We start from the raw sequence: 10,036 nt of genomic DNA on the forward strand, positions 1-10,036 counted from the left end.
AGGGTGACACATAACTAGCTCCAATTCGTCAATGTAATGTAGGCATGTATTCCGAATATAGTCATACGTGCTTATGGAAAAGAACTTGCATGACATCTTTTGTCCTACCCTCCCGTGGCAGCGGGGTCCTAATGGAAACTAAGGGATATTAAGGCCTCCTTTTAATAGAGAACCGGAACAAAGCATTAGCACATAGTGAATACATGAACTCCTCAAACTACGGTCATCACCGGTAAGTATCCCGATTATTGTCACTTCGGGGTTAACGGATCATAACACATAATAGGTGACTATAGACTTGCAAGATAGGATCAAGAACTCTCATATATTGATGAAAACATAATAGGTTCAGATCTGAAATCATGGCACTCGGGCCCTAGTGTAAGTGCATCTAGTGCCACCCCTAGTTGGTTTTGGAGTATTGACGACAAACCTGGTTGAGGGACTAATGTGTTTATGAGAATTGCAGGATAACACAGGTAGTAGTCCCTCATCGATTCGGTTTATCTACCGAAGATGACCCCTAAAAATGTATGAAGACATTGAAGACAATGGTGGTATGTGAAGATAATCACATTGAAGACTACGACAAGAGAAGACATTGCGTGAAGACTATGGGGCGCGAAGACTTAGTTGTTTCGTTGTCTCCTTTTCTTATTTGTTGAGTCATAGGAACCACCGTACTGTTAAGTGGGGTCCAAGTGAACAAAGTCAGAGTGACTGAAGTGATGCTCAACCAAAATCCTATGTCTTCGAGCGAAGACAATGAGAGCAAATCTTATCCAGAGTTGGATGAGTCAGCTTTGCTTGTAGCCCAAGTAAAGTTGCCGCGTGTGTTTGAAATCTGACCGTTGGAACACGTGTCAGTTCCTTGGTGACCCAAGGTCATTTCGGACAAATCAGGTCGGGTTGCCTAGTGGCTATAAATAGCCCACCCCCTACAACCATAAACGGTTGACTGCTTAGAGTTAGTGTACGGCTTTTGTCGTTTGAGAGCAACCCACCTCGAAGCCTTTGAGAGAGAATTCCTTGCAGGATAAAGCCCTAACCACCCAGAGCCAAAGAGTGTTAGGCATCACTGAAGTCTTCCTGTCTGTGTGATCTGAAGACTTATTACACTTGAGGACTGTGAATCCTCCAGCCGGTTAGGCGTCGCGTTCTGAGCATCCAAGAGTCATTGTGGATCGCCGGTGAACGAAGTATATGAAGGTTTGGGAGTATACCTTGAAGACTTACCAGAGTGATTGGGCGAGGACTGGGTGTCCTTAGCTCAAGGGGAATAAGGTGAAGACACGGTCTTCTGAGTTGAATCTCAGCCTCCCTAACCAGACGTACAGTTGTCACAGTAACTGGAACTGGTCCAACAAATCATTGTCTTCAACGAGTCACTGGTTTCGTCCTTCCCATTACTTTACTTACTGTTGGCCCTGGTGAAGTCATTGTATGATTGCATTATCTTTTGTCTTCACTGAGTAACTAATTGTTCTGATTGGCTTCACACTATCTTCCTACCTGATCTATACTGCCTAGCTGCTATTAGTCATTGTGCTTTCACTTCATTGAATACTTGACTATGGCTTGCTTAGTGTAGTCTACCTTCCGCTGCATGGTAATAGGTTTATTTCTATCGTTTATCTTCGAAACTTCCATGTTTTGAAGACTTTCATAAAAATCACCTATTCACCCCCCTCTAGTCGATCACTGGCACTTTCAATTGATATCAGAGCAAGGTACTCCCTTATTCTGTGTGATTCGGTTTAACCACCTGGAGTTTTAGCTATGTCGACTGCAGGGATAATTAAAGTCTCCGCTGCGTGCCCTGTCTTCGATGTAACTGAATATCCCTACTAGAATAATAAGATGCGCATGCATCTTGAAGCCATTCCACTGCCAAGGCTGGTGAAGGTGTCACCGCTGCTGAAGAATAAGATGTCGACCTCTGGTATGTCGTCAAGAATGGCGTTCCCAAGGCTGGTGAAGGTGTCACCGCTGCTGATGTCAAGAAGTTTGTTCAACTGGATTCCACTGCCAAGAACATCATCTGTGGTTATCTGACCAAAGGACAGTATGGCTGTGTGAGTGCTCTGGAAACATCCAAGAAAGTCTGGGACTGGCTCTCCAAGGTCAACGAAGGCATCTCAACCCGAAGAGATCAAAGAATCAGTGTCCTTCGCAACCTCTTCAACCGCTTCAAGAGAAACGACAAGGAGAATGTGCAGCTCACGTTTGACCGCCTCACTGACATCACAAATGAGCTTCGAGCTCTCGGCGCTACTAAGATCACCAAGCATGAAATCGTCAAGACACTCCTGAGATCACTTGATACCTCGTTTGACACCCTAGCCCTGATGATTCAAGAACGTCCTGACTTCAAGACACTCGATCCGTCTGACATACTTGAAAGGCTCAACACACATGAGTTTCAGCTTTCTGAGAAAAGAGACATCTACGGTCCCAACTATGGGCGTACTCGCTCCTTGAAGGAAAAAGCTGTTTCCTCATCTGATGAAGAATCTGACTGCAGTTCTGATGATCCTGAAGACATTGGAAGGGAGCTTGCTATGCTTGTGAAGAAGTTCCAGAGATTCACCAAGAAGAAAGACTTCAGAAAGTCTTCACGATCCAGCTCAAGAAATGATGAAGCTTCTGCTCATGACTACAAGAAGAGAACATGCCACAAGTGCAAGAAACCTGGTCACTACATCTCTGAGTGTCCGCAGTGGGACAATGAGAACAACAACAAGAAGAAGAGCAAGGAGTATGATTCTGACGACAAGAAGAAGAAGAAATACTCAAAGTCTTCTTCCAAGTCTTCCTTAAAGTCTTCATCACACAAGAAGAGCTCATCTGGCAAAGCCAGCGCGTTTGTCGGCAAGGAAATGGATTCAGAGGAGGAGTCTGCTTTTGAGGAGGCAGAGGTGGAGTCTGAGGAGGAGTCCGATTCTGGCGTTGCAAGTCTGGCTACAGCCTACGTTGCCAAGTCCATCTTCAACACTAAAGACAATGACTTCGTCACCAACGCCGATGCTAATGACAATGACACTCCACTCCCACCTACTGCTTCATGGCACACGGTGCCAAGGTAAACTCACGCGCCACTCACTATCAAACATCAAGTGAAGATGACTCTGATTGTGGTTCCAAACCCAGCTACAAAACACTTGCTAAAATTGCAACTAAACAACAGAAAGCTATGGAAGATATTCAAAAACTATTAGACAAAAGAGACGACCTGTTAGACGCTGAAATGACTCGATCTCAGTCCTTAATTAAAGACATAAAAAATCTTCATGTTAAGTATGAGGAACTTGAAAGTCGTCATGAAATGCTCTCAACAAATCATGAAAAGCTTTCCTATGATTATCTTCAAAGGAAGCAAGATCTTGAGAAATTGAGAGCGGCTCATGAAGATCTTCAAAAGGAAAACGGGTCACTTCGCGCCAAACAGATCAGTTCTGCTCAGGAAGGATTTGAACCACCATGTCTTAAATGCATTGAGCGTGATAACGCTACTTTTGTTGCTGAATGTTCTACTGTTGCTTCTGTTTCAATATCTTCAACTGCTGATGTGGTAACTAACCCCTCTGCTGAGGATGCCACTGCTATTGCTGATGAGAATGCTAGGTTGAAGACATTGCTTGAAATAGGGATGTTCAAAAGTCTCAAAGGGCATCAGACACTATGTGATGTTCTCAAAAGGCAGATCCTGAACCGAAACCCTAGGAAAGAGGGTGTTGGGTTCGAAAGGAAAATGAATGTTGATGGCTCTTACTGAAAACCTAAGCAGTACCCCAAAAACCACATGGGTTGCTGCAAAGGAACCTTCAGTGGATCCATCCACCCTATATGGCTTCACTTGTGCTAATCCCATTGTTATTGATGAACCCTTTGATGCAAACTATAAACTGTTTAAGAATCAGAATGGTGAAGTGTTTGCCAGGTATATTGGTACTAACTGCAGGAATGGGCCTCCTATGAAGAAAGTCTGGGTGCCGAAAAGATGTTTGGAGAATCTTCCTATGAATGTCGTCATGACACCACACATGAAGAAGACAAACCCCAGACCACAGGCTTCATACGGTCCAAAGGCTTCATACAGACAGAGGACTCACCTGAGTCGCACTAATGCAAATGTTTTGTAGGGAAACCTTACTCAGGCCTATGAATATGAGCGCATTTCATCAAACTGCCATGTTCATAAGACCAAGAACTACTCTGCTTATTCTTATGAGTACTATTGTCCAGCTGCAAGACTTTTTGCTAGGGCTCCAAAGCCAAAGTTCTAAGATGCTGCACTTAGACTCATTGCTTCAAAGCCATCCTTGAAGATGTGGGTGGCTAAGAAAGCTTAACTCTCTTTTGCAGGGAAAGGTCTCCAGCCGAAAACCAAAATCTTCTGAAGCTATTGCTGTCGACCTTAAACATCTTGTAGGGAGAAAGATCAAATGCCCAAATGGTCTTATTATGTATTTTGTTCCTGAGTCGCTTGCTACTTGCCCTATCAGTCCTAACCTTGATCTAAGCTTTCATAATCCACTTGCTTGTCAAATGTTTATGCTTCACAATTCTCTTCGTGAAGCCTATCCCCCTAACTGCACTGTAGGGTACGACACCAGCTGCTTCAGAATGGATTATTGATAGTGGGTGTACTAATCACATGACTGGCAAGAGAAGTCTTCTTATGGACTCAACCTTACGTCCATCTGACAAAAGTCACATCACATTTGCTGACACTGGTAAAAGCAAGGTATTGGGTCTAGGTAGAGTTGCAATCTCAAGGGATCAACACATGGATAAAGTCATGCTTGTTGAATCCCTTGGTTTAAACTTAATGTCTGTCTCAATGCTTTGCGATTTAAACATGATTGTGATGTTTGGAAAATATCGTTGCCTTGTTCTAATGGAATCTGGCAAGTCTCTAGTTTTTGAAGGGTATCGGAAATATGATTTGTACGTGGTAGATTTCTCAGCAGGACCACAACTTGCCGTATGTCTTTTAGCAAAAGCTTCAGAATGCTGGCTCTAGCATCGGAGGCTAGGGCATGCTGGCATGAGGAACTTGCACACTCTTGCAAGAAAGAAGCATGTCATAGGCATCGAGGGCGTCAAGGTCAAGAAGGATCACTTATGCGGTGCCTGTGAAGCAGGAAAGATGACGAGGGCCAAGCATCCCTCGAAGACAATCATGACAACGACTCAACCCTTCGAACTGCTCCACATGGACCTTTTAGGTCCCACTCATTACTCAACTCTTACTACTACTGCTTGTCTCTATGGCTTTGTCATTGTTGATGATTATTCAAGATATACTTGGGTGCATATAATCCTCTACAAGACTGAAGTGCAGGATTTCTTCAGACGCTTCGCCAATCGAGCCATGAACAACTATGGCGTCAAGATAAAGCACATCAGAAGTGACAATGGCACTGAATTCAAGAACACTGGCCTAGATACGTACCTTGATACTTTGGGCATCACACATGAATTCTCAGCTCTGTACACGCCGCAGCAGAATGGCGTCGTGGAACGCAAGAACAGAACACTTATTGAGATGGTCGGACGATGCTTGATGAATACAAGACTCTAAGAAAATTCTGGCCTGAAGCCATTGATACTGCATGCCATATCATCAACCGTGTTTATCTTCACAAGCTTCTCAACAAGACATCCTATGAGCTCCTTACTGGCAAGAAGCCAAATGTCAGTTACTTCAGAGTATTTGGTGCCAGGTGCTGGATCAAGGATCCACATCACACTTCAAAATTTGCACCGAAAGTACATGAAGGTTTTATGCTTGGATATGGAAAGGATTCGCACTCCTACAGAGTCTTCAACCTCTTTCACTATAAAGTGGTTGAAACTGTGGATGTGCGGTTCGATGAGACTAATGGCTCGCAAAGAGAGCACCTGCCAAATGTGCTAGATGAAGTTCCATCCACTGAATCCATCAAACTTATGGGAACTGGAGAAATCATACCATCTGAAGCTCAGCCTGAAGAGGAACTTATCATCTCCGCACCTGATCAACCTGAAGACAATGCTCAGCCTGAAGACAATCCTTCTAACGATGACAATGATCAGCAAGAGCAAAATCTTCGTACTGTACATCCTCGTGTTGCAAATGAAGTACAGATTGAGAGAATAATTGATAGCATCAATGCACCAGGTCCACTCACTCGTTCAAGGGAAACACAACTAGCAAATTTCCGTGGGCACTTCGCATTCGTCTCAATATCTGAACCCAAGAAAGTTGATGAAGCCTTCATGGAACCTGAATGGATTCAAGCTATGCAAGAAGAGCTTCAATAGTTTGAGCTGAATAATGTATGGGAACTGGTTAAGCGTCCTGATCCTCGTAAGCACAATATAATAGGCACTAAATGGATATATCGCAACAAGCAAGATGAGCATGGTCAAGTTGTCAAAAACAAAGATCGTCTCGTTGCTCAAGGATACACTCAAGTTGAAGGGATTGACTTCGATGAAACATTTTCTCCTGTGGCTAGGCTTGAAGCCATACACATACTGCTAGCCTATGCAAATCATCATAACATTCTTCTGTATCAAATGGATGTGAAGAGCTCTTTTCTCAATGGCAAGATTGAAGAAGAAGTGTATGTTGCACAACCGCCTGGCTTTGAAGATCCAAAACATCCTGACATGGTGTACAAGCTCAACAAGGCACTGTATGGCCTCAAACAAGCCCCTCGGGCTTGGTATGACACACTCAAAGACTTCCTAAAGAGCAAAGGCTTCAAACCTGGTTCCCTCGAACCCACTCTCTTCACGAAGATATATGATGGTGAACTGTTTGTGTGCCAAATATATGTGGATGACATTATATTCGGCTACACCAATCAGAAATACAGTGAAGAGTTTGGATATATGATGCAAGAGCAATATCGGATGTCCATGATGGGTGAGCTGAAGTTCTTCCTTGGTCTTCAAATACGTCAGCAACGCAACGACATCTTTATATCTCGAGAGAAATACCTCAAAGATTTCCTGAAGAAATTTGGGATGCAAGATTGCAAAGGCTTCACGACGCCAATGCCAGCCAAACATCATCTGGGTCCTGACGACAATGGTAAAGAGTTCGATCAAAAGGTATACCGCTCCATGATTGGTTCCTTGCTTTATTTATGTGCATCTAGGCCAGATATCATGCTTAGTGTTTGCATGTGTGCCCGGTACCAAGCGGCACCAAAGGAATCGCATCACGTAGCCGTGAAGCGAATTCTCAGATATTTGGCTCACACCACAACACTAGGATTATGGTATCCAAAGGGCTCAGAGTTTGATCTAGTTGGATTCTCGGATGCTGATTATGCTGGTGACAAGGTGGATCGCAAGTCTACATCAGGCACATGTATGTTGGTCTTCAAAGAAGCAGAACTGTGTATCTCTCTCCACTACTGAATCTGAATACATTGCTGCTGGATCTTGCTGCGCTTAGCTTCTATGGATGAAGCAAACACTCAAAGACTATGACATTCATCTGAAGCAAGTGCCACTCTACTGCGACAACGAAAGCGCCATCAAGATTGCCAACAACCCAGTTCAGCACTCGAAGACAAAGCACATTGAAATTCGTCATCACTTTATCAGAGATAATGTTATGAAGGAAGATATTGATATCATACACGTCAACACTTAAGAGCAATTGGCAGATATCTTCACCAAGCCCTTGGATGAGAAGAGGTTTTGCAAGTTATGGTGTGAGTTAAATATCTTGGAATCCTCAAATGTCCTGTGATCAGGCACACATCCTAACACTTAAGCATGTTGATGACATAGATGTGCAACACACGAAGTAAAGTATATCTTCAATCAATGAAGACTTACATTCTGAGTGTGAATACATTAACGTGGAATTTGACTTCGGAGCGCCACGATAATTGTGCATCGTGTCTGGGTCTAATACTTCCTATACGGTGGGTAACACCACCACCAAATTCTTCTGTTTGAAGTGTTTTACTCATGGCGTTACATTTGCTATGTCTTCACATTTGGTTTGTCTTCAATTTCAACTTGTCTTCATGATTATCTTCACTATGTTGATTTGATTGTCTTCTGATATATACATATTAGTGTTCTGTCCTCTACAGCATTCACTTATAGCTACGTCTTCCTTGTTGAATCTATTGAACTAAGTGAATGTGATCGGACCCTAATCTCTCTATGCTTTCTATCTCAAACTCTATCTGTCCAAATCATATGCATTCTATTGAAATTGTCGAATGTCTTCTCTGCGTCCTTGTCAGTAGAAGATACAGAGACAAACATTAAGTCTGTTTTAAATGCTCTATCCTTATTGCTTGAAATCCGGAGAAGCTGAAACGACCATCCGACAGTTCAGGCGGGTGTGGGAACGTGGGACAACTCCGAGTATGTTGCATGCTTGCCACGTGTCCCTCAGATGTGAACCGCCAGGGCACCTGCGAATTATGCTGTGCCGCATACTTCCTTATAAATACATGTACCCTGCGGTCAAGAAAACCTTCTTCCACCTCTCCACCTAGTCAAAACTCTAGCGCCACCGCTAGCTCTCGATGACGCCGGCGACGAAGTGCTTAGCTGCCGCGACTTCACCGACGCCGTCCTCACACCGGCCGCGGTCATCGTCCTCTCCGCCGCCGCCGTAGGTATCCTCCGTCGCCAAGTTAGGGCATGGTGGATTGAACTGCTCGATCTCCTACTCTTCCCATCTAGCAGTTCATCGTGTGGTAAATAAAACTCTCTTTTTACCATCTTTTTGATCCTAAAAGATTCATCCTGTTTACCGAAAGTGGTTTCTGCCTACTCAATGTTAGATCTATCCTGTCTGCATCTCATATAATGCCTAGTATATTCACTTAAGCTTCATAACGAGTTAGATTCCTCACCTGTACCTATTCCTGGATTCGTACAAATCTGGAACCAACTTCAAACACATAAGTGAATGTCTTCGCACCATGAGGTTAATGTCTTCAAACTAATTTATCTTCAAAATCTTCTGAGAATGCATATGACCTCTCCCCTTCCCTCGCATCTCTAATGCTATCACAGGTACATGTCCATGGGAGAATCCCTTGGTTCTCATAGTCTGCATTCATTTGCAGAATTCTTACAGCATCACATTAACTCTCCCGAAGCCAGTTCCTGTTTGACCAGCAAGCGGAAGCCTTTGAAGCCTTTGAACGTGTTGAAGCCATTCAGTTTGAAGTTCATGGCTACAGAGAAATCAGCAAGGAAGGGTGGCAGACAGCGTCGAGGGGGAACATCAAGAGATTTTCCTAATGACCTCTCAGAGCTGTACAAGATAGATCCAGAAGAGGATTACAATCAGCGTAAGACATGAATCCAATGGATTCAAAGATATTGGGCCGAACAATGGTTTAAATACAAGTTTGTGACCCAGGAGTATGCTGAGAAGAATGCCATCAAGAGTCCTTGGGGTGACATTCTCTTCCGAAGCCTTCCACCCAAGACCAGAGCTGAAGCTATTGCTCAGGGTTTCTATCCCTGTATGGTCCGTGGACCACAGCCTGAAAATGCCGACCCATCATCACTGCTCTGGTGTCGTGACGATAATCTCTTCAAGCGCAACTTCCAGCACGCAAAGGCATCGGCCAAGGAAAACAAGAAGTCATTGGGACTAGACTTCAACCCTGGTCCTTCTGCTCCCCGAGCTGACGGCACACGCGATGCTGAACCCAATATCATCGGACCTTTCTACAACCTTGATGGCCTTATCACTCACATTTCTGTTCTAGGTGCCAAAGTGGATCATTCTGATGATGATGCCGACACTGATGAAGCCCCAGCTCCTACTCCAAAGCCGCAGAAGCAAAAGAAGGCTAAAGCTTCAAAGTCAGCTGCTCCTCCAAAAGGTTCACGTGCGAAGCCACTGGCTACTGCACCTCCTGAAGACAGTGTGCAATCTGAAGATCTATCACGTATCTCCAAGAAGACGGAGATGAAAAAGAATACTGATCAGGCATTGACCCCTGCTGCCATTCTACGAGACGAACACATTGATCTGTCCAGTGATGAA

Source organism: Triticum urartu, chromosome 7 (assembly GCF_003073215.2).
Source record: "Triticum urartu cultivar G1812 chromosome 7, Tu2.1, whole genome shotgun sequence".
Classification (NCBI taxonomy): Eukaryota; Viridiplantae; Streptophyta; class Magnoliopsida; order Poales; family Poaceae; genus Triticum; species Triticum urartu.